Here is a 25,795-nt window from a genome sequence, read left to right on the forward strand (position 1 = left end):
CAGGCAGCTGCTTTACTGCTGTTATATTGTATTGTTAAATTGGTGTCGGATAGGGTATTTGTGACTACGCCGTTTATCACATTTATTATACTTGAAGATTTTACTTCCAATAATCCAATTGTTTTAGTGAGAAATCACCCTGCCAAGAAGGCTAGGTGCAATGAAATATTCATGTGTTTGAGCGCTTGTGTGTTAGGAATTGTAGTCTGTAAGCTCCAGTGGGGCAGGGACTAATATGAATGAGTTATATTGTGGGTACAGCGTTGCATAAATTGTAATTATAATGGGTTTTCTCTAACGTCCTAAGTGGATGCTGGGGACTCCGTAAGGACCATGGGGAATAGCGGCTCCGCAGGAGACTGGGCACATCTAAAGAAAGCTTTAGGACTATCTGGTGTGCACTGGCTTCTCCCCCTATGACCCTCCTCCAAGCCTCAGTTAGATCTTTGTGCCCGAACGAGAAGGGTGCACACTAGGGGCTCTCCTGAGCTTCTTAGTGAAAGTTTTAGTTTAGGTTTTTTATTTTCAGTGAGACCTGCTGGCAACAGGCTCACTGCATCGAGGGACTAAGGGGAGAAGAAGCGAACTCACCTGCGTGCAGAGTGGATTGGGCTTCTTAGGCTACTGGACATTAGCTCCAGAGGGACGATCACAGGCCCAGCCTGGATGGGTCCCAGAGCCGCGCCGCCGGCCCCCTTACAGAGCCAGAAGGCAGAAGAGGTCCGGAAAATCGGCGGCAGAAGACGTCCTGTCTTCAACAAGGTAGCGCACAGCACTGCAGCTGTGCGCCATTGCTCTCAGCACACTTCACACTCCGGTCACTGAGGGTGCAGGGCGCTGGGGGGGGGCGCCCTGAGACGCAATAAAAAAAAAAACACCTTGAATGGCAAAAAATGCATCACATATAGCTCCTGGGCTATATGGATGCATTTAACCCCTGCCAGAATACATAGAAAAACGGGAGATAAGGCCGCCGATAAGGGGGCGGAGCCTATCTCCTCAGCACACTGGCGCCATTTTCCCTCACAGCTCTGTTGGAGGGAAGCTCCCTGTCTCTCCCCTGCAGTCACTACACTACAGAAAGGGTTAAAAAAGAGAGGGGGGGCACTAATTACGCGCAGTATTAAAGATACAGCAGCTATAAGGGGAAAAACACTTATATAAGGTTATCCCTGTATATATATAGCGCTCTGGTGTGTGCTGGCAAACTCTCCCTCTGTCTCCCCAAAGGGCTAGTGGGGTCCTGTCCTCTATCAGAGCATTCCCTGTGTGTGTGCTGTATGTCGGTACGTTTGTGTCGACATGTATGAGGAGAAAAATTATGTGGAGACGGAGCAGATTGCCTGTAATAGTGATGTCACCCCCTAGGGGGTCGACACCTGAGTGGATGAACTGTTGGAAGGAATTACGTGACAGTGTCAGCTCTGTAAAAAAGACAGTGGTTGACATGAGACAGCCGGCTACTCAGCTTGGGCCTGTCCAGACGTCTCATAGGCCGTCAGGGGCTCTAAAGCGCCCGTTACCTCAGATGGCAGATATAGACGCCGACACGGATACTGACTCCAGTGTCGACGGTGAAGAGACAAATGTGACTTCCAGTAGGGCCACACGTTACATGATTGAGGCAATGAAAAATGTTTTACACATTTCTGATAATACGAGTACCACCAAAAAGGGGTATTATGTTTGGTGAGGAAAAACTACCTGTAGTTTTCCTGAATCTGAGAAATTAAATGAGGTGTGTGATGATGCGTGGTTTTCCCCCGATAACAACTGATAATTTCTAAAATGTTATTGGCATTATATCCTTTCCCGCCAGAGGTTAGGGTGCGTTGGGAAACACCCCCTAGGGTGGATAAAGCGCTCACACGCTTGTAAGGGCTCTACCCTCTCCTGAGATGGCCGCCCTTAAGGATCCTGCTGATAGAAAGCAGGAGGGTATCCTAAAATGTATTTACACACATACTGGTGTTATACTGCGACCAGCAATCGCCTCAGCCTGGATGTGCAGTGCTGGGTTGGCGTGGTCGGATTCCCTGACTAAAAATATTGATACCCTAGATAGGGACAGTATATTTTTGCCTATAGAGCATTTAAAAGATGCATTTCTATATATGCGTGATGCACAGCGGAATATTTGCCGACTGGCATCAAGTCTAAGTGCGTTGTCCATTTCTACCAGTAGAAGGTTATGGACACGTCAGTGGTCAGGTGATGCGTATTCCAAACGGCATTTGGAAGTATTGCCTTATTAAAGGGAGGAGTTATTTGGGGTCGGTCTTTCAGACCTGGTGGCCACGGCAACAGCTGGGAAATCCACGTTTGTACCCCAGGTCGCCTCTCAACATGAGAAGACGCCGTATTATCAGGCGCAGTCTTTTCGTGAACAATGAGGGAGAGGAAAAAGGCTGCAGAAATCAGCCAGTTCCCAGGAACAGAAACCCTCTCCCGCCTCTGCCAAGCCCTCAGTATGACGCTGGGGCTTTACAAGCAGAATCAGGCACGGTGGGGGGCCCGTCTCAATGAATTTCAGCGCGCAGTGGGCTCACTCGCAAGTAGACCCCTGGATCCTTCAGGTGATATCTCAGGGGTACAAATTAGAATTCGAGACGTCTCCCTCTCGCCGTTTCCTAAAGTCGGCTTTACCGATGTCTCCTTCTGACAGGGAGACAGTTTTGGAAGCCATTCACAAGCTGTATTCCCAGCAGGTGATAATCAAGGTACCCCTCCTGCAACAGGGAACGGGGTATTATTCCACACTGTTGTGGTACCGAAGCCGGACGGCTCGGTGAGACCGATTCTAAATCTAAAATCTTTGAACACTTACATACAGAGGTTCAAATTCAAGATTGAGTCACTCAGAGCAGTGATTGCGAACCTGGAAGAAGGGGACTACATGATGTCTCGGGACATCAAGGATGCTTACCTTCATGTCAAAATTTACCCTTCTCATCAAGGGTACCTCAGGTTTATGGTACAGAACTGTCACTATCAGTTCAGACGCTGCCGTATGGATGGTCCACGGCACCCCGGGTCTTTACCAAGGTAATGGCCGAAATGATGATATTCCTTCGAAGGAAGGGAATTTTAGTTATCCCTTACTTGGACGATTCCCTGATAAGGGTAAGATCCAGGGAACAGTTGGAGGTCGGTGTAGCACTATCTCAGGTAGTGTTGCGGCAGCACGATTGGATTCTCAATATTCCAAAATCGCAGCTGGTTCCGACGACTTGTCTTCTGTTCCTAGGGATGATCCTGGACACAGTCCAGAAAAAGGTGTTTCTCCCGGAGGAGAAAGCCAGGGAGTTATCCGAGCTAGTCAGGAACCTCCTAAAACCGAGCCAAGTCTCAGTGCATCAATGCACAAGGGTTCTGGGTAAAATGGTGGCTCCCTACGAAGCAATCCCATTCGGCAGATTCCACGCAAGAACTTTCCAGTGGGACCTGCTGGACAAATGGTCCGGGTCGCATCTTCAGATGCATCAGCGGATAACCCTGTCACCAAGGACAAGGGTGTCCCGCCTGTGGTGGTTGCAGAGTGCTCATCTTCTAGAGGGCCGCAGATTCGGCATTCAGGACTGGGTCCTGGTGACCACGGATGCCAGCCTGCGAGGCTGGGGAGCAGTCACACAGGGAAGGAATATCCAGGGCTTATGGTCAAGCCTGGAGACATCACTTCACATAAATATCCTGAAGCTAAGGGCCATTTACAATGCTCTAAGCTTAGCAAGACCTCTGCTTCAAGGTCAGCCGGTGTTGATCCTGTCGGACAACATCACGGCAGTCACCCACGTAAACAGACAGGGTGGCACAAGAAGCAGGAGGGCAATGGCAGAAGCTGCAAGGATTCTTCGCTGGGCGGAAAATCATGTGATAGCACTGTCAGCAGTATTCATTCCGGGAGTGGACAACTGGGAAGCAGACTTCCTCAGCACGACCTCCACCCGGGAGAGTGGGGACTTCACCCAGAAGTCTTCCACATGATTATAAACCGTTGGGAAAAGCTCGACAGGTATTGCGCCAGGTCAAGGGACCCTCAGGCAATAGCTGTAGACGCTCTGGTAACACCGTGGGTGTACCAGTCAGTGTATGTGTTCCCTCCTCTGCCTCTCATACCCAAGGTACTGAGATTGATAAGATGGAGAGGAGTAAGCACTATATTCGTGGCTCCGGATTGGCCAAGAAGGACTTGGTAACCGGAACTTCAAGAGATGCTCACGGAGGATCCGTGGCCTCTACCTCTAAGAAGGGACCTGCTCCAGCAGGGACCCTGTCTGTTCCAAGACTTACCGCGGCTGCGTTTGACGGCATGGCGGTTGAACGCCGGATCCTGAAGGAAAAAAGGCATTCCGGATGAAGTCATCCCTATCCTGATCAAAGCCAGGAAGGATGTAACCGCAAAACATTATCACCGCATTTGGCGAAAATATGTTGCGTGGTGCGAGGCCAGTAAGGCCCGACGGAGGAAATTCAACTGGGTCGATTCCTACATTTCCTGCAAACAGGAGTGTCTATGGGCCTGAAATTGGGGTCCATTAAGGTTCAAATTTTGGCCCTGTCAATTTTCTTCCAAAAAGAACTAGCTTCAGTCCCTGAAGTTCAGACGTTTGTAAAAGGGGTACTGCATATACAGCCTCCTTTTGTGCCTCCAGTGGCACTTTGGGATCTCAATGTAGTTTTTTGGGTTCCAAAAGTCACATTGGTTTGAACCACTTAAATCTGTGGAGTTAAAATATCTCACATGGAAAGTGGTCATGCTGTTGGCCCTGGCCTGGGCCAGGCGCGTGTCAGAATTGGCGGCTTTATCCTGTAAAAGCCCTTATCTGATTTTCCATTCGGACAGGGCGGAATTGAGGACTCGTCCTCTGTTTCTCCCTAAGGTGGTTTCAGCGTTTCACCTGAACCGGCCTATTGTGGTGCCTGCGGCTGCTAGGGTCTTGGAGGACTCCAAGTTGCTAGACGTTGTCAGGGCCCTGAAAATATATGTTTCCAGGACGGCTGGAGTCAGGAAAACTGACTCGCTGTTTATCCTGTATGCACCCAACAAGCTGGGTGCTCCTGCTTCTAAGCAGACTATTGCTCGTTGGATTTGTAGTACAATTCAGCTTGCACATTCTGTGGCAGGCCTGCCACAGCCAAAAATCTGTAAATGCCCACTCCACAAGGAAGGTGGGCTCATCTTGGGCGGCTGCCCGAGGGGTCTCGGCTTTACAACTTTGCCGAGCAGCTACTTGGTCAGGAGCAAATACGTTTGTAAAATTCTACAAAATTGATACCCTGGCTGAGGAGGACCTGGAGTTCTCTCATTTGGTGCTGCAGAGTCATCCGCACTCTCCCGCCCGTTTGGGAGCTTTTGTATAATCCCCATGGTCCTTACGGAGTCCCCAGCATCCACTTAGGACGTTAGAGAAAATAAGAATTTACTTACCGATAATTCTATTTCTCGTAGTCCGTAGTGGATGCTGGGCGCCCATCCCAAGTGCGGATTGTCTGCAATACTGGTACATAGTTATTGTTACCAAAAAATCGGGTTATTGCTGTAGTGAGCCATCTTTTCTAGAGGCTCCTCTGTTATCATGCTGTTAACTGGGTTCAGATCACAAGTTGTACGGTGTGATTGGTGTGGCTGGTATGAGTCTTACCCGGGATTCAAGATCCTTCCTTATTGTGTACGCTCGTCCGGGCACAGTATCCTAACTGAGGCTTGGAGGAGGGTCATAGGGGGAGAAGCCAGTGCACACCAGATAGTCCTAAAGCTTTCTTTAGATGTGCCCAGTCTCCTGCGGAGCCGCTATTCCCCATGGTCCTTACGGAGTCCCCAGCATCCACTACGGACTACGAGAAATAGAATTATCGGTAAGTAAATTCTTATTTTTGTGATAGGGCCTCCTCTAGCTCCGCACGCCTAGTTTCCATCTTTATTGGCTCCTCCGCTGAAGTTTGGACTGGGCTGCTTGGATATCAGGGAAATCCACGGTAGGCCCCGGAGATTGATAGCCACGGCCTCTATAGCAGGAGTGCGGGCCTAGACGAGGTCACCGGGCGGTTCATTATAGCAGGCTACATAGTGCAGCTGCTTGCCCGGCTGTCATCAGGCTGATGGCTAATGGCTGTATATATTTCATGATGTTTTATATAGATAAACATATATATTTATAGGTATGTGTGTGTATGCTTTGATTATGTATACTATGTATATGTATGTGTATACTATGTATATGTACAGTATGTGTATACTATGTATACTGTATGTATGTGTATATTATGTAAATATATGTATGCTATGTATATAGGCAACGTTCAGCACTACAGCTGCCATGTAATTTCACATCTCAGCATGTCTTGCCCCATGTTTTGCAGTTAGTGCAAGCTATAACTGTAGCTGGGCATGCTGGGATGTTCAGTTCCACGGCATCTGGAGTGCTGGACGTTGCCTACTCCTGCTGTATATGTATGCATGCTGTGTACATGCACATATATTGTAGGTCTGTATCTACACTCTGTATGGGTATGTTAATGTACACTATAAATAGGTGGATGCAGGCGAACCGGGTAGGACGGGTATGGAAGCCATCATAATAGGGGGAGGGCAGCTTTCGCTCTCACTTGGATATGCCCCTATATATGTGTATACTTGTGTGCATGTGTAGATATATATATATATTTATACACACACACACACACTCGCTATGTGTATTATTGATAATCCATTAAAAGGGGCACCGATTATTGCTATTATAATAAAGGGGGGTACTCACGGAGCGATCGCTGCTTAAAATCTAAGTAATCTGACTAGATTGCTTAGATTTTAAGCAGGATCGCTCCGTGTGTAGCCCCCACAGCGATAGCGATGCGCAGCCCCGCGTATCGCTGGTGCTAGATTGGCCTGCCGTGCAGGCCAATCTAGCAGGTCGCTCGTTTCACCCGCTGGGTGAAATGAGCGCCCCCCCCCCCCCCCCCCCCCCCCCGTCCTCCCCCGCATCGCTCAGCACACATCGCGCTGTGCTTAGCGGCGGGAGAGATGTGTGCTGAGCGGTTCGCTCAGCACACATCTCTCCCGCATCGGCTGGTGAGTACCGGCCTTAAGAGTTTCCTATTATTGATAATTTTATTAAAGTGGGCACATTGCTGCACTGACTTGGCTTGAGGGACATCCTCTACCGCGTGGTGGCTCCTACTTATGGCTTCCTCCCTGGTGACTGCTGCTCTCCAGTGGTTGCTGCAGCGCTGGGGTTCTGTTCTGCTGAATGTTCCTACTCGCTGGTCGCTTCTCTGCTGCTGGGGTCTTCCGTCTGCCCCATTTTGAATGCTGTAGCTTGTGTCTGTGAGGCCCTGGTGACTGCTGCTTAGTTTGCTGTTCCACTTCCACGCTCCTGTGATGATGGACACCCTGATCTCCTTGATGTCTACTGGTGTTAAGCCATCATCATTCCCTTACCTGCTGTTTCTCAGGTCACACAGTCTCCTGTTCAGGGCTACTTTGTGAAGCCAGGCTCCTGATACTTGCCTGCTGCAGCCTAGTTGTCTTTTTCTTGAACTGTTACTTTCACTTTGATCTGGTAACCCCAGTCACCAGTTCAGTGCTATTTTGTGGGGCCAGGCTCCTGATACTTACCTGCTGCAGCCTGGTTGTCTTTTTCTTGAACTGTTTCTTTCACTTTGATCTGGTAACCCCAGTCACCAGTTCAGTGCTACTCCGTGGAGTCAGGCTCCTGATACTTACATGCTGCAGCCTGTTTGTCTTTTGCGTGAACTGTTCCCTTCACTTTCTCGTCTGTTTCGCTGGCTCTCTATCACTTCTATTGATTTGTTCACCCCAGTCTCTTGTTCAGGGCTACTCTGTTGAGTCAGGCTGCTGATACTTACCTGCTGCAGTCTGGTTGTCCTTTGCATGAACTGTTCCCTTCACTTTCTCATCTGTCTCGCTGGCTCTCTATCACATCTGTTGATTTCAGCACCCTAGTCTTCTGTTCAGAGCTACTCTGTGGAACTCACTTGTTTTCCTATATTGGCTGTACATACTGACCATGCTATGGAACAGCTTTTTCTAGCAGTTTTTCACTGAGGAAACAGACTGATAGCTCTGATAGCTGAGTTATCTGTGGCTTTCATTTCATGTCAAACTATGCAGGAGATTTAGGATGGGGCTAGTGGGCCCGAGTATTTTTCTTCTATCCTATAGGAATGTGGTGTCTCTGTCCCTGACCAGTTGATCTCCTTGGACTGGACAACATTACGGCCCAGTCTTCTGGGATGTTTTAGGTCACCTTTGCTGCAATAGCTTTCACCTGGTTGAGCTTATTGTTCCGATTTATATTTTTATATTTTGTTTTGCTTTGAACGCAATTGCAGTATCACTATTTGTTTGGTTCTGTCAATTAAGCCCTTGTATTTTACTTAAAAAATATCTTTCTAATATACAGATGGGTCCATGTTTATCTTGACCTTTAATAGGATTAACTGAGACTGGGCAGTCGGACTTATTCCCCTGCTGTAATGACTTAATCCCCTGCTGTATTGTTCTCTGTATTGTATTGCAGCTGAGAACAATAGATGAAGGGTTTATGTTAATAAACCATGTTGTGCCTAGGCGCAGCAAACTAGCCAAAATAATCGTGAACCCATCTGTATATAGTTTTTCCACAGTATATTTTTGATATTTATATTTTTTATATTTATATATTGTATATATTTTATATTGATAGCTCATATGTTTTTAGATATTATTTTATATTTATGTTTTTTCCCCACTATAAAATACGTGCACTTGCGAGGGGGCCTGGCTGCTATTTGCTGTAATCTGTTCTCTATGTTTTGGTGACTATGGTCAGTGTATATCTTGTTTGTTACTCTTTGTTAATGAATATATTTGTTTATTATACGCCAGTTCTCTATAGCTAGGCTCTCATTTGAGCGGCAAAGTATGTTTGGTGCTGGGGTATAGATGCACAGCACTATCCATCACTGTAGAGTTGGGTTTCACATTGTTCCTGCTATTCTCCTGACTTCGTGTTGTGCGGGACTGAATGGCGCCTTCAGGCAGCTGCTTTACTGCTGTTATATTGTATTGTTAAATTGGTGTCGGATAGGGTATTTGTGACTACGCCGTTTATCACATTTATTATACTTGAAGATTTTACTTCCAATAATCCAATTGTTTTAGTGTGAAATCTCCCTGCCAACAGGAGATATTTATGCAACACTGTGTGTAATTTGTGTGTGTGTGTTAGCGAATTTAGACTGTAAGCTCCTATGGGGCAGGGACTGATATGGATGACTTGTGTTCTCTATACAGCACTGCGTTTTTGTGGTACTATATAAAGAAACCGTAATAAATATTCATGTCTATCGGGAACATATTATCGCGCCTCTATCTTCTTTTTTCAGGTGGACCTTCTCTATGATTGAATTGTGAGATCATCAGCGGAGTAAACTACATTTCTGGGCTTCTGTGAGGTCATCTTTACAACAAAGCATATATTGAAGATAGAACGTCAGGAGTAGCTGACCCAAGACAGGTAATTAATATTATTATTAATTACAGATAACTCAGGCTAGACTTTGGTTCTAGAGAGGCGCGGTAATATGTTTCTGAAATACATTAATATTTATTAAATGTGTTTTCTATACACGTTCTTCCTAAAGAAATTTTGAGAGCTTGATGAATTTAGATCCTCATACTATTGTATGGGTACAGTGGGCCAGATCAAGACTGAAATCTGAGCAGGAGATAGGTGATATCTCCTGTATTAGTATTCTAATGAATGGCCACGATTCTTAATTTCTACAAAAGTAGGTGAAAATGTTCATTTTCACCTACTTTTGTATAAATGTAGGTAAAATAAATAGGGCTCTTTGTGAGAAATCACCCTGCCAAGAAGGCTAGGTGCAATGAAATATTCATGTGTTTGAGCGCTTGTGTGTTAGGAATTGTAGTCTGTAAGCTCCAGTGGGGCAGGGACTAATATGAATGAGCTATATTGTGGGTACAGCGTTGCATAAATTGTAATTATAATGGGTTTTTGTGATAGGGCCTCCTCTAGCTCCGCACGCCTAGTTTCCATCTTTATTGGCTCCTCCGCTGAAGTTTGGACTGGGCTGCTAGGATATCAGGGAAATCCACGGTAGGCCCCGGAGATTGATAGCCACGGCCTCTATAGCAGGAGTGCGGGCCTAGACGAGGTCACCGGGCGGTTCATTATAGCAGGCTACATAGTGCAGCTGCTTGCCCGGCTGTCATCAGGCTGATGGCTAATGGCTGCTGTATATATTTCATGATGTTTTATATAGATAAACATATATTTATAGGTATGTGTGTGTATGCTTTGATTATGTATACTATGTATATGTATGTGTATACTATGTATATGTACAGTATGTGTATACTATGTATACTGTATGTATGTGTATATTATGTAAATATATGTATGCTATGTATATAGGCAACATTCAGCACTACAGCTGCCATGTAATTTCACATCTCAGCATGTCTTGCCCCATGTTTTGCAGTTAGGGCAAGCTATAACTGTAGCTGGGCATGCTGGGATGTTCAGTTCCACGGCATCTGGAGTGCTGGACGTTGCCTACTCCTGCTGTATATGTATGCATGCTGTGTACATGCACATATATTGTAGGTCTGTATCTACACTCTGTATGGGTATGTTTAATGTACACTATAAATAGGTGGATGCAGGCGAACCGGGTAGGACGGGTATGGAAGCCATCATAATAGGGGGAGGGCAGCTTTCGCTCTCACTTGGATATGCCCCTATATATGTGTATACTTGTGTGCATGTGTAGATATATATATATATATATATATTTATACACACACACACACTCGCTATGTGTATTATTGATAATCCATTAAAAGGGGCACCGATTATTGCTATTATAATAAAGGGGGGTACTCACGGAGCGATCGCTGCTTAAAATCTAAGTAATCTGACTAGATTGCTTAGATTTTAAGCAGGATCGCTCCGTGTGTAGCCCCCACAGCGATAGCGATGCGCAGCCCCGCGTATCGCTGGTGCTAGATTGGCCTGCTGTGCAGGCCAATCTAGCAGGTCGCTCGTTTCACCCGCTGGGTGAAATGAGCGTCCTCCCCCGCATCGCTCAGCACACATCGCGCTGTGCTGAGCGGCGGGAGAGATGTGTGCTGAGCGGTTCGCTCAGCACACATCTCTCCCGCATCGGCTGGTGAGTATCGGCCTTAAGAGTTTCCTATTATTGATAATTTTATTAAAGTGGGCACATTGCTGCACTGACTTGGCTTGAGGGACATCCTCTACCGCGTGGTGGCTCCTACTTATGGCTTCCTCCCTGGTGACTGCTGCTCTCCAGTGGTTGCTGCAGCGCTGGGGTTCTGTTCTGCTGAATGTTCCTACTCGCTGGTCGCTTCTCTGCTGCTGGGGTCTTCCGTCTGCCCCATTTTGAATGCTGTAGCTTGTGTCTGTGAGGCCCTGGTGACTGCTGCTTAGTTTGCTGTTCCACTTCCACGCTCCTGTGATGATGGACACCCTGATCTCCTTGATGTCTACTGGTGTTAAGCCATCATCATTCCCTTACCTGCTCTGTTACTCAGGTCACACAGTCTCCTGTTCAGGGCTACTCTGTGAAGCCAGGCTCCTGATACTTGCCTGCTGCAGCCTAGTTGTCTTTTTCTTGAACTGTTACTTTCACTTTGATCTGGTAACCCCAGTCACCAGTTCAGTGCTACTCCGTGGTGTCAGGCTCCTGATACTTACCTGCTGCAGCCTGTTTGTCTTTTGCGTGAACTGTTCCCTTCACTTTCTCGTCTGTTTCGCTGGCTCTCTATCACTTCTATTGATTTGTTCACCCCAGTCTCTTGTTCAGGGCTACTCTGTTGAGTCAGGCTGCTGATACTTACCTGCTGCAGTCTGGTTGTCCTTTGCATGAACTGTTCCCTTCACTTTCTCATCTGTCTCGCTGGCTCTCTATCACATCTGTTGATTTCAGCACCCTAGTCTTCTGTTCAGAGCTACTCTGTGGAACTCACTTGTTTTCCTATATTGGCTGTACATACTGACCATGCTATGGAACAGCTTTTTCTAGCAGTTTTCCACTGAGGAAACCGACTGATAGCTCTGATAGCTGAGTTATCTGTGGCTTTCATTTCATGTCAAACTATGCAGGAGATTTAGGATGGGGCTAGTGGGCCCGAGTATTTTTCTTCTATCCTATAGGAATGTGGTGTCTCTGTCCCTGACCAGTTGATCTCCTTGGACTGGACAACATTACGGCCCAGTCTTCTGGGATGTTTTAGGTCACCTTTGCTGCAATAGCTTTCACCTGGTTGAGCTTATTGTTCCGATTTATATTTTTATATTTTGATTTGAACGCAATTGCAGTATCACTATTTGTTTGGTTCTGTCAATTAAGCCCTTGTATTTTACTTAAAAAATATCTTTCTAATATACAGATGGGTCCATGTTTATCTTGACCTTTAATAGGATTAACTGAGACTGGGCAGTCGGACTTACTCCCCTGCTGTAATGACTTAATCCCCTGCTGTATTGTTCTCTGTATTGTATTGCAGCTGAGAACAATAGATGAAGGGTTTATGTTAATAAACCATGTTGTGCCTAGGCGCAGCAAACTAGCCAAAATAATCGTGAACCCATCTGTATATAGTTTTTCCACAGTATATTTTTTATATTTATATTTTTTATATTTATATATTGTATATATTTTATATTGATAGCTCATATGTTTTTAGATATTATTTTATATTTATGTTTTTTCCCCACTATAAAATACGTGCACTTGCGAGGGGGCCTGGCTGCTATTTGCTGTAATCTGTTCTCTATGTTTTGGTGACTATGGTCAGTGTATATCTTGTTTGTTACTCTTTGTTAATGAATATATTTGTTTATTATACGCCAGTTCTCTATAGCTAGGCTCTCATTTGAGCGGCAAAGTATGTTTGGTGCTGGGGTATAGATGCACAGCACTATCCATCACTGTAGAGTTGGGTTTCACATTGTTCCTGCTATTCTCCTGATTTCGTGTTGTGCGGGACTGAATGGCGCCTTCAGGCAGCTGCTTTACTGCTGTTATATTGTATTGTTAAATTGGTGTCGGATAGGGTATTTGTGACTACGCCGTTTATCACATTTATTATACTTGAAGATTTTACTTCCAATAATCCAATTGTTTTAGTGAGAAATCACCCTGCCAAGAAGGCTAGGTGCAATGAAATATTCATGTGTTTGAGCGCTTGTGTGTTAGGAATTGTAGTCTGTAAGCTCCAGTGGGGCAGGGACTAATATGAATGAGTTATATTGTGGGTACAGCGTTGCATAAATTGTAATTATAATGGGTTTTCTCTAACGTCCTAAGTGGATGCCGTAAGGACCATGGGGAATAGCGGCTCCGCAGGAGACTGGGCACATCTAAAGAAAGCTTTAGGACTATCTGGTGTGCACTGGCTTCTCCCCCTATGACCCTCCTCCAAGCCTCAGTTAGATCTTTGTGCCCGAACGAGAAGGGTGCACACTAGGGGCTCTCCTGAGCTTCTTAGTGAAAGTTTTAGTTTAGGTTTTTTATTTTCAGTGAGACCTGCTGGCAACAGGCTCACTGCATCGAGGGACTAAGGGGAGAAGAAGCGAACTCACCTGCGTGCAGAGTGGATTGGGCTTCTTAGGCTACTGGACATTGGCTCCAGAGGGACGATCACAGGCCCAGCCTGGATGGGTCCCAGAGCCGCGCCGCCGGCCCCCTTACAGAGCCAGAAGGCAGAAGAGGTCCGGAAAATCGGCGGCAGAAGACGTCCTGTCTTCAACAAGGTAGCGCACAGCACTGCAGCTGTGCGCCATTGCTCTCAGCACACTTCACACTCCGGTCACTGAGGGTGCAGGGCGTTGGGGGGGGGGCGCCCTGAGACGCAATAAAAAAAAAAACACCTTGAATGGCAAAAAATGCATCACATATAGCTCCTGGGCTATATGGATGCATTTAACCCCTGCCAGAATACATAGAAAAACGGGAGATAAGGCCGCCGATAAGGGGGCGGAGCCTATCTCCTCAGCACACTGGCGCCATTTTCCCTCACAGCTCTGTTGGAGGGAAGCTCCCTGTCTCTCCCCTGCAGTCACTACACTACAGAAAGGGTTAAAAAAGAGAGGGGGGGCACTAATTACGCGCAGTATTAAAGATACAGCAGCTATAAGGGGAAAAACACTTATATAAGGTTATCCCTGTATATATATAGCGCTCTGGTGTGTGCTGGCAAACTCTCCCTCTGTCTCCCCAAAGGGCTAGTGGGGTCCTGTCCTCTATCAGAGCATTCCCTGTGTGTGTGCTGTATGTCGGTACGTTTGTGTCGACATGTATGAGGAGAAAAATTATGTGGAGACGGAGCAGATTGCCTGTAATAGTGATGTCACCCCCTAGGGGGTCGACACCTGAGTGGATGAACTGTTGGAAGGAATTACGTGACAGTGTCAGCTCTGTAAAAAAGACAGTGGTTGACATGAGACAGCCGGCTACTCAGCTTGGGCCTGTCCAGACGTCTCATAGGCCGTCAGGGGCTCTAAAGCGCCCGTTACCTCAGATGGCAGATATAGACGCCGACACGGATACTGACTCCAGTGTCGACGGTGAAGAGACAAATGTGACTTCCAGTAGGGCCACACGTTACATGATTGAGGCAATGAAAAATGTTTTACACATTTCTGATAATACGAGTACCACCAAAAAGGGGTATTATGTTTGGTGAGGAAAAACTACCTGTAGTTTTCCTGAATCTGAGAAATTAAATGAGGTGTGTGATGATGCGTGGTTTTCCCCCGATAACAACTGATAATTTCTAAAATGTTATTGGCATTATATCCTTTCCCGCCAGAGGTTAGGGTGCGTTGGGAAACACCCCCTAGGGTGGATAAAGCGCTCACACGCTTGTAAGGGCTCTACCCTCTCCTGAGATGGCCGCCCTTAAGGATCCTGCTGATAGAAAGCAGGAGGGTATCCTAAAATGTATTTACACACATACTGGTGTTATACTGCGACCAGCAATCGCCTCAGCCTGGATGTGCAGTGCTGGGTTGGCGTGGTCGGATTCCCTGACTAAAAATATTGATACCCTAGATAGGGACAGTATATTTTTGCCTATAGAGCATTTAAAAGATGCATTTCTATATATGCGTGATGCACAGCGGAATATTTGCCGACTGGCATCAAGTCTAAGTGCGTTGTCCATTTCTACCAGTAGAAGGTTATGGACACGTCAGTGGTCAGGTGATGCGTATTCCAAACGGCATTTGGAAGTATTGCCTTATTAAAGGGAGGAGTTATTTGGGGTCGGTCTTTCAGACCTGGTGGCCACGGCAACAGCTGGGAAATCCACGTTTGTACCCCAGGTCGCCTCTCAACATGAGAAGACGCCGTATTATCAGGCGCAGTCTTTTCGTGAACAATGAGGGAGAGGAAAAAGGCTGCAGAAATCAGCCAGTTCCCAGGAACAGAAACCCTCTCCCGCCTCTGCCAAGCCCTCAGTATGACGCTGGGGCTTTACAAGCAGAATCAGGCACGGTGGGGGGCCCGTCTCAATGAATTTCAGCGCGCAGTGGGCTCACTCGCAAGTAGACCCCTGGATCCTTCAGGTGATATCTCAGGGGTACAAATTAGAATTCGAGACGTCTCCCTCTCGCCGTTTCCTAAAGTCGGCTTTACCGATGTCTCCTTCTGACAGGGAGACAGTTTTGGAAGCCATTCACAAGCTGTATTCCCAGCAGGTGATAATCAAGGTACCCCTCCTGCAACAGGGAACGGGGTATTATTCCACACTGTTGTGGTACCGAAGCCGGACGGCTCGGTGAGACCGATTCTAAATCTAAAATCTTTGAACACTTACATACAGAGGTTCAAATTCAAGATGAGTCACTCAGAGCAGTGATTGCGAACCTGGAAGAAGGGGACTACATGATGTCTCGGGACATCAAGGATGCTTACCTTCATGTCAAAATTTACCCTTCTCATCAAGGGTACCTCAGGTTTATGGTACAGAACTGTCACTATCAGTTCAGACGCTGCCGTATGGATGGTCCACGGCACCCCGGGTCTTTACCAAGGTAATGGCCGAAATGATGATATTCCTTCGAAGGAAGGGAATTTTAGTTATCCCTTACTTGGACGATTCCCTGATAAGGGTAAGATCCAGGGAACAGTTGGAGGTCGGTGTAGCACTATCTCAGGTAGTGTTGCGGCAGCACGATTGGATTCTCAATATTCCAAAATCGCAGCTGGTTCCGACGACTTGTCTTCTGTTCCTAGGGATGATCCTGGACACAGTCCAGAAAAAGGTGTTTCTCCCGGAGGAGAAAGCCAGGGAGTTATCCGAGCTAGTCAGGAACCTCCTAAAACCGAGCCAAGTCTCAGTGCATCAATGCACAAGGGTTCTGGGTAAAATGGTGGCTCCCTACGAAGCAATCCCATTCGGCAGATTCCACGCAAGAACTTTCCAGTGGGACCTGCTGGACAAATGGTCCGGGTCGCATCTTCAGATGCATCAGCGGATAACCCTGTCACCAAGGACAAGGGTGTCCCTCCTGTGGTGGTTGCAGAGTGCTCATCTTCTAGAGGGCCGCAGATTCGGCATTCAGGACTGGGTCCTGGTGACCACGGATGCCAGCCTGCGAGGCTGGGGAGCAGTCACACAGGGAAGGAATATCCAGGGCTTATGGTCAAGCCTGGAGACATCACTTCACATAAATATCCTGAAGCTAAGGGCCATTTACAATGCTCTAAGCTTAGCAAGACCTCTGCTTCAAGGTCAGCCGGTGTTGATCCTGTCGGACAACATCACGGCAGTCACCCACGTAAACAGACAGGGTGGCACAAGAAGCAGGAGGGCAATGGCAGAAGCTGCAAGGATTCTTCGCTGGGCGGAAAATCATGTGATAGCACTGTCAGCAGTATTCATTCCGGGAGTGGACAACTGGGAAGCAGACTTCCTCAGCACGACCTCCACCCGGGAGAGTGGGGACTTCACCCAGAAGTCTTCCACATGATTATAAACCGTTGGGAAAAGCTCGACAGGTATTGCGCCAGGTCAAGGGACCCTCAGGCAATAGCTGTAGACGCTCTGGTAACACCGTGGGTGTACCAGTCAGTGTATGTGTTCCCTCCTCTGCCTCTCATACCCAAGGTACTGAGATTGATAAGATGGAGAGGAGTAAGCACTATATTCGTGGCTCCGGATTGGCCAAGATGGACTTGGTAACCGGAACTTCAAGAGATGCTCACGGAGGATCCGTGGCCTCTACCTCTAAGAAGGGACCTGCTCCAGCAGGGACCCTGTCTGTTCCAAGACTTACCGCGGCTGCGTTTGACGGCATGGCGGTTGAACGCCGGATCCTGAAGGAAAAAAGGCATTCCGGATGAAGTCATCCCTATCCTGATCAAAGCCAGGAAGGATGTAACCGCAAAACATTATCACCGCATTTGGCGAAAATATGTTGCGTGGTGCGAGGCCAGTAAGGCCCGACGGAGGAAATTCAACTGGGTCGATTCCTACATTTCCTGCAAACAGGAGTGTCTATGGGCCTGAAATTGGGGTCCATTAAGGTTCAAATTTTGGCCCTGTCAATTTTCTTCCAAAAAGAACTAGCTTCAGTCCCTGAAGTTCAGACGTTTGTAAAAGGGGTACTGCATATACAGCCTCCTTTTGTGCCTCCAGTGGCACTTTGGGATCTCAATGTAGTTTTTTGGGTTCCAAAAGTCACATTGGTTTGAACCACTTAAATCTGTGGAGTTAAAATATCTCACATGGAAAGTGGTCATGCTGTTGGCCCTGGCCTGGGCCAGGCGCGTGTCAGAATTGGCGGCTTTATCCTGTAAAAGCCCTTATCTGATTTTCCATTCGGACAGGGCGGAATTGAGGACTCGTCCTCAGTTTCTCCCTAAGGTGGTTTCAGCGTTTCACCTGAACCGGCCTATTGTGGTGCCTGCGGCTGCTAGGGTCTTGGAGGACTCCAAGTTGCTAGACGTTGTCAGGGCCCTGAAAATATATGTTTCCAGGACGGCTGGAGTCAGGAAAACTGACTCGCTGTTTATCCTGTATGCACCCAACAAGCTGGGTGCTCCTGCTTCTAAGCAGACTATTGCTCGTTGGATTTGTAGTACAGTTCAGCTTGCACATTCTGTGGCAGGCCTGCCACAGCCAAAAATCTGTAAATGCCCACTCCACAAGGAAGGTGGGCTCATCTTGGGCGGCTGCCCGAGGGGTCTCGGCTTTACAACTTTGCCGAGCAGCTACTTGGTCAGGAGCAAATACGTTTGTAAAATTCTACAAAATTGATACCCTGGCTGAGGAGGACCTGGAGTTCTCTCATTTGGTGCTGCAGAGTCATCCGCACTCTCCCGCCCGTTTGGGAGCTTTTGTATAATCCCCATGGTCCTTACGGAGTCCCCAGCATCCACTTAGGACGTTAGAGAAAATAAGAATTTACTTACCGATAATTCTATTTCTCGTAGTCCGTAGTGGATGCTGGGCGCCCATCCCAAGTGCGGATTGTCTGCAATACTGGTACATAGTTATTGTTACCAAAAAATCGGGTTATTGCTGTAGTGAGCCATCTTTTCTAGAGGCTCCTCTGTTATCATGCTGTTAACTGGGTTCAGATCACAAGTTGTACGGTGTGATTGGTGTGGCTGGTATGAGTCTTACCCGGGATTCAAGATCCTTCCTTATTGTGTACGCTCGTCCGGGCACAGTATCCTAACTGAGGCTTGGAGGAGGGTCATAGGGGGAGAAGCCAGTGCACACCAGATAGTCCTAAAGCTTTCTTTAGATGTGCCCAGTCTCCTGCGGAGCCGCTATTCCCCATGGTCCTTACGGAGTCCCCAGCATCCACTACGGACTACGAGAAATAGAATTATCGGTAAGTAAATTCTTATTTTTGTGATAGGGCCTCCTCTAGCTCCGCACGCCTAGTTTCCATCTTTATTGGCTCCTCCGCTGAAGTTTGGACTGGGCTGCTTGGATATCAGGGAAATCCACGGTAGGCCCCGGAGATTGATAGCCACGGCCTCTATAGCAGGAGTGCGGGCCTAGACGAGGTCACCGGGCGGTTCATTATAGCAGGCTACATAGTGCAGCTGCTTGCCCGGCTGTCATCAGGCTGATGGCTAATGGCTGTATATATTTCATGATGTTTTATATAGATAAACATATATATTTATAGGTATGTGTGTGTATGCTTTGATTATGTATACTATGTATGTGTATACTATGTATATGTACAGTATGTGTATACTATGTATACTGTATGTATGTGTATATTATGTAAATATATGTATGCTATGTATATAGGCAACGTTCAGCACTACAGCTGCCATGTAATTTCACATCTCAGCATGTCTTGCCCCATGTTTTGCAGTTAGTGCAAGCTATAACTGTAGCTGGGCATGCTGGGATGTTCAGTTCCACGGCATCTGGAGTGCTGGACGTTGCCTACTCCTGCTGTATATGTATGCATGCTGTGTACATGCACATATATTGTAGGTCTGTATCTACACTCTGTATGGGTATGTTAATGTACACTATAAATAGGTGGATGCAGGCGAACCGGGTAGGACGGGTATGGAAGCCATCATAATAGGGGGAGGGCAGCTTTCGCTCTCACTTGGATATGCCCCTATATATGTGTATACTTGTGTGCATGTGTAGATATATATATATATTTATACACACACACACACTCGCTATGTGTATTATTGATAATCCATTAAAAGGGGCACCGATTATTGCTATTATAATAAAGGGGGGTACTCACGGAGCGATCGCTGCTTAAAATCTAAGTAATCTGACTAGATTGCTTAGATTTTAAGCAGGATCGCTCCGTGTGTAGCCCCCACAGCGATAGCGATGCGCAGCCCCGCGTATCGCTAGTGCTAGATTGGCCTGCCGTGCAGGCCAATCTAGCAGGTCGCTCGTTTCACCCGCTGGGTGAAATGAGCGCCCCCCCCCGTCCTCCCCCGCATCGCTCAGCACACATCGCGCTGTGCTGAGCGGCGGGAGAGATGTGTGCTGAGCGGTTCGCTCAGCACACATCTCTCCCGCATCGGCTGGTGAGTACCGGCCTTAAGAGTTTCCTATTATTGATAATTTTATTAAAGTGGGCACATTGCTGCACTGACTTGGCTTGAGGGACATCCTCTACCGCGTGGTGGCTCCTACTTATGGCTTCCTCCCTGGTGACTGCTGCTCTCCAGTGGTTGCTGCAGCGCTGGGGTTCTGTTCTGCTGAATGTTCCTACTCGCTGGTCGCTTCTCTGCTGCTGGGGTCTTCCGTCTGCCCCATTTTGAATGCTGTAGCTTGTGTCTGTGAGGCCCTGGTGACTGCTGCTTAGTTTGCTGTTCCACTTCCACGCTCCTGTGATGATGGACACCCTGATCTCCTTGATGTCTACTGGTGTTAAGCCATCATCATTCCCTTACCTGCTGTTACTCAGGTCACACAGTCTCCTGTTCAGGGCTACTCTGTGAAGCCAGGCTCCTGATACTTGCCTGCTGCAGCCTAGTTGTCTTTTTCTTGAACTGTTACTTTCACTTTGATCTGGTAACCCCAGTCACCAGTTCAGTGCTATTTTGTGGGGCCAGGCTCCTGATACTTACCTGCTGCAGCCTGGTTGTCTTTTTCTTGAACTGTTTCTTTCACTTTGATCTGGTAACCCCAGTCACCAGTTCAGTGCTACTCCGTGGAGTCAGGCTCCTGATACTTACATGCTGCAGCCTGTTTGTCTTTTGCGTGAACTGTTCCCTTCACTTTCTCGTCTGTTTCGCTGGCTCTCTATCACTTCTATTGATTTGTTCACCCCAGTCTCTTGTTCAGGGCTACTCTGTTGAGTCAGGCTGCTGATACTTACCTGCTGCAGTCTGGTTGTCCTTTGCATGAACTGTTCCCTTCACTTTCTCATCTGTCTCGCTGGCTCTCTATCACATCTGTTGATTTCAGCACCCTAGTCTTCTGTTCAGAGCTACTCTGTGGAACTCACTTGTTTTCCTATATTGGCTGTACATACTGACCATGCTATGGAACAGCTTTTTCTAGCAGTTTTCCACTGAGGAAACAGACTGATAGCTCTGATAGCTGAGTTATCTGTTGCTTTCATTTCATGTCAAACTATGCAGGAGATTTAGGATGGGGCTAGTGGGCCCGAGTATTTTTCTTCTATCCTATAGGAATGTGGTGTCTCTGTCCCTGACCAGTTGATCTCCTTGGACTGGACAACATTACGGCCCAGTCTTCTGGGATGTTTTAGGTCACCTTTGCTGCAATAGCTTTCACCTGGTTGAGCTTATTGTTCCGATTTATATTTTTATATTTTGTTTTGCTTTGAACGCAATTGCAGTATCACTATTTGTTTGGTTCTGTCAATTAAGCCCTTGTATTTTACTTAAAAAATATATTTCTAATATACAGATGGGTCCATGTTTATCTTGACCTTTAATAGGATTAACTGAGACTGGGCAGTCGGACTTATTCCCCTGCTGTAATGACTTAATCCCCTGCTGTATTGTTCTCTGTATTGTATTGCAGCTGAGAACAATAGATGAAGGGTTTATGTTAATAAACCATGTTGTGCCTAGGCGCAGCAAACTAGCCAAAATAATCGTGAACCCATCTGTATATAGTTTTTCCACAGTATATTTTTTATATTTATATTTTTTATATTTATATATTGTATATATTTTATATTGATAGCTCATATGTTTTTAGATATTATTTTATATTTATGTTTTTTCCCCACTATAAAATACGTGCACTTGCGAGGGGGCCTGGCTGCTATTTGCTGTAATCTGTTCTCTATGTTTTGGTGACTATGGTCAGTGTATATCTTGTTTGTTACTCTTTGTTAATGAATATATTTGTTTATTATACGCCAGTTCTCTATAGCTAGGCTCTCATTTGAGCGGCAAAGTATGTTTGGTGCTGGGGTATAGATGCACAGCACTATCCATCACTGTAGAGTTGGGTTTCACATTGTTCCTGCTATTCTCCTGACTTCGTGTTGTGCGGGACTGAATGGCGCCTTCAGGCAGCTGCTTTACTGCTGTTATATTGTATTGTTAAATTGGTGTCGGATAGGGTATTTGTGACTACGCCGTTTATCACATTTATTATACTTGAAGATTTTACTTCCAATAATCCAATTGTTTTAGTGTGAAATCTCCCTGCCAACAGGAGATATTTATGCAACACTGTGTGTAATTTGTGTGTGTGTGTTAGCGAATTTAGACTGTAAGCTCCTATGGGGCAGGGACTGATATGGATGACTTGTGTTCTCTATACAGCACTGCGTTTTTGTGGTACTATATAAAGAAACCGTAATAAATATTCATGTCTATCAGGAACATATTATCGCGCCTCTATCTTCTTTTTTCAGGTGGACCTTCTCTATGATTGAATTGTGAGATCATCAGCGGAGTAAACTACATTTCTGGGCTTCTGTGAGGTCATCTTTACAACAAAGCATATATTGAAGATAGAACGTCAGGAGTAGCTGACCCAAGACAGGTAATTAATATTATTATTAATTACAGATAACGCAGGCTAGACTTTGGTTCTAGACCTGTAGAGGCGCGGTAATATGTTTCTGAAATACATTAATATTTATTAAATATGTGTTTTCTATACACGTTCTTCCTAAAGACATTTTGAGAGCTTGATGAATTTAGATCCTCATACTATTGTATGGGTACAGTGGGCCAGATCAAGACTGAAATCTGAGCAGGAGATAGGTGATATCTCCTGTATTAGTATTCTAATGAATGGCCACTATTCTTAATTTCTACAAAAGTAGGTGAAAATGTTCATTTTCACCTACTTTTGTATAAATGTAGGTAAAATAAATAGGGCTCTTTGTGAGAAATCACCCTGCCAAGAAGGCTAGGTGCAATGAAATATTCATGTGTTTGAGCGCTTGTGTGTTAGGAATTGTAGTCTGTAAGCTCCAGTGGGGCAGGGACTAATATGAATGAGTTATATTGTGGGTACAGCGTTGCATAAATTGTAATTATAATGGGTTTTTGTGATAGGGCCTCCTCTAGCTCCGCACGCCTAGTTTCCATCTTTATAGGCTCCTCCGCTGAAGTTTGGACTGGGCTGCTAGGATATCAGGGAAATCCACGGTAGGCTCCGGAGATTGATAGCCACGGCCTCTATAGCAGGAGTGCGGGCCTAGACGAGGTCACCGGGCGGTTCATTATAGCAGGCTACATAGTGCAGCTGCTTGCCCGGCTGTCATCAGGCTGATGGCTAATGGCTGTATATATTTCATGATGTTTTATATAGATAAACATATATATTTATAGGTATGTGTGTGTATGCTTTGATTATGTATACTATGTATATGTATGTGTATACTATGTATATGTACAGTATGTGTATACTATGTATACTGTATGTATGTGTATATTATGTAAATATATGTATGCTATGTATATAGGCAACGTTCAGCACTACAGCTGCCATGTAATTTCACATCTCAGCATGTCTTGCCCCATGTTTTGCAGTTAGGGCAAGCTATAACTGTAGCTGGGCATGCTGGGATGTTCAGTTCCACGGCATCTGGAGTGCTGGACGTTGCCTACTCCTGCTGTATATGTATGCATGCTGTGTACATGCACATATATTGTAGGTCTGTATCTACACTCTGTATGGGTATGTTAATGTACACTATAAATAGGTGGATGCAGGCGAACCGGGTAGGACGGGTATGGAAGCCATCATAATAGGGGGAGGGCAGCTTTCGCTCTCACTTGGATATGCCCCTATATATGTGTATACTTGTGTGCATGTGTAGATATATATATATATATATTTATACACACACACACACTCGCTATGTGTATTATTGATAATCCATTAAAAGGGGCACCGATTATTGCTATTATAATAAAGGGGGGTACTCACGGAGCGATCGCTGCTTAAAATCTAAGTAATCTGACTAGATTGCTTAGATTTTAAGCAGGATCGCTCCGTGTGTAGCCCCCACAGCGATAGCGATGCGCAGCCCCGCGTATCGCTGGTGCTAGATTGGCCTGTGGTGCAGGCCAATCTAGCAGGTCGCTCGTTTCACCCGCTGGGTGAAATGAGCGCCCCCCCGTCCTCCCCCGCATCGCTCAGCACACATCGCGCTGTGCTGAGCGGCGGGAGAGATGTGTGCTGAGCGGTTCGCTCAGCACACATCTCTCCCGCATCGGCTGGTGAGTACCGGCCTTAAGAGTTTCCTATTATTGATAATGTTATTAAAGTGGGCACATTGCTGCACTGATTTGGCTTGAGGGACATCCTCTACCGCGTGGTGGCTCCTACTTATGGCTTCCTCCCTGGTGACTGCTGCTCTCCAGTGGTTGCTGCAGCGCTGGGGTTCTGTTCTGCTGAATGTTCCTACTCGCTGGTCGCTTCTCTGCTGCTGGGGTCTTCCGTCTGCCCCATTTTGAATGCTGTAGCTTGTGTCTGTGAGGCCCTGGTGACTGCTGCTTAGTTTGCTGTTCCACTTCCATGCTCCTGTGATGATGGACACCCTGATCTCCTTGATGTCTACTTGTGTTAAGCCATCATCATTCCCTTACCTGCTGTTACTCAGGTCACACAGTCTCCTGTTCAGGGCTACTCTGTGAAGCCAGGCTCCTGATACTTGCCTGCTGCAGCCTAGTTGTCTTTTTCTTGAACTGTTACTTTCACTTTGATCTGGTAACCCCAGTCACCAGTTCAGTGCTATTTTGTGGGGCCAGGCTCCTGATACTTACCTGCTGCAGCCTGTTTGTCTTTTGCGTGAACTGTTCCCTTCACTTTCTCGTCTGTTTCGCTGGCTCTCTATCACTTCTATTGATTTGTTCACCCCAGTCTCTTGTTCAGGGCTACTCTGTTGAGTCAGGCTGCTGATACTTACCTGCTGCAGTCTGGTTGTCCTTTGCATGAACTGTTCCCTTCACTTTCTCATCTGTCTCGCTGGCTCTCTATCACATCTGTTGATTTCAGCACCCTAGTCTTCTGTTCAGAGCTACTCTGTGGAACTCACTTGTTTTCCTATATTGGCTGTACATACTGACCATGCTATGGAACAGCTTTTTCTAGCAGTTTTCCACTGAGGAAACCGACTGATAGCTCTAATAGCTGAGTTATCTGTGGCTTTCTTTTCATGTCAAACTATGCAGGAGATTTAGGATGGGGCTAGTGGGCCCGAGTATTTTTCTTCTATCCTATAGGAATGTGGTGTCTCTGTCCCTGACCAGTTGATCTCCTTGGACTGGACAACATTACGGCTCAGTCTTCTGGGATGTTTTAGGTCACCTTTGCTGCAATAGCTTTCACCTGGTTGAGCTTATTGTTCCGATTTATATTTTTATATTTTGTTTTGATTTGAACGCAATTGCAGTATCACTATTTGTTTGGTTCTGTCAATTAAGCCCTTGTATTTTACTTAAAAAATATATTTCTAATATACAGATGGGTCCATGTTTATCTTGACCTTTAATAGGATTAACTGAGACTGGGCAGTCGGATTTATTCCCCTGCTGTAATGACTTAATCCCCTGCTGTATTGTTCTCTGTATTGTATTGCAGCTGAGAACAATAGATGAAGGGTTTATGTTAATAAACCATGTTGTGCCTAGGCGCAGCAAACTAGCCAAAATAATCGTGAACCCATCTGTATATAGTTTTTCCACAGTATATTTTTGATATTTATATTTTTTATATTTATATATTGTATATATTTTATATTGATAGTTCATATGTTTTTAGATATTATTTTATACAGGTTGA

General features: G+C 46.2%; 1 long non-coding RNA gene across 1 annotated transcript in view; it reads left to right on the forward strand.

The window, feature by feature from the left end:
• Positions 1-7,058: 7,058 nt before the first annotated feature.
• LOC134933267 (uncharacterized) overlaps positions 7,059-25,795 on the forward strand; it is a 286,515-nt gene continuing 267,778 nt past the window's right edge. The window contains exons 1-2 of the long non-coding RNA XR_010179661.1: positions 7,059-9,518; positions 22,410-22,540. This is a non-coding gene — a long non-coding RNA (uncharacterized LOC134933267). The remainder of the gene's footprint in view (positions 9,519-22,409; positions 22,541-25,795) is intronic.

Source organism: Pseudophryne corroboree, chromosome 6 (assembly GCF_028390025.1).
Source record: "Pseudophryne corroboree isolate aPseCor3 chromosome 6, aPseCor3.hap2, whole genome shotgun sequence".
Classification (NCBI taxonomy): domain Eukaryota; kingdom Metazoa; phylum Chordata; class Amphibia; order Anura; family Myobatrachidae; genus Pseudophryne; species Pseudophryne corroboree.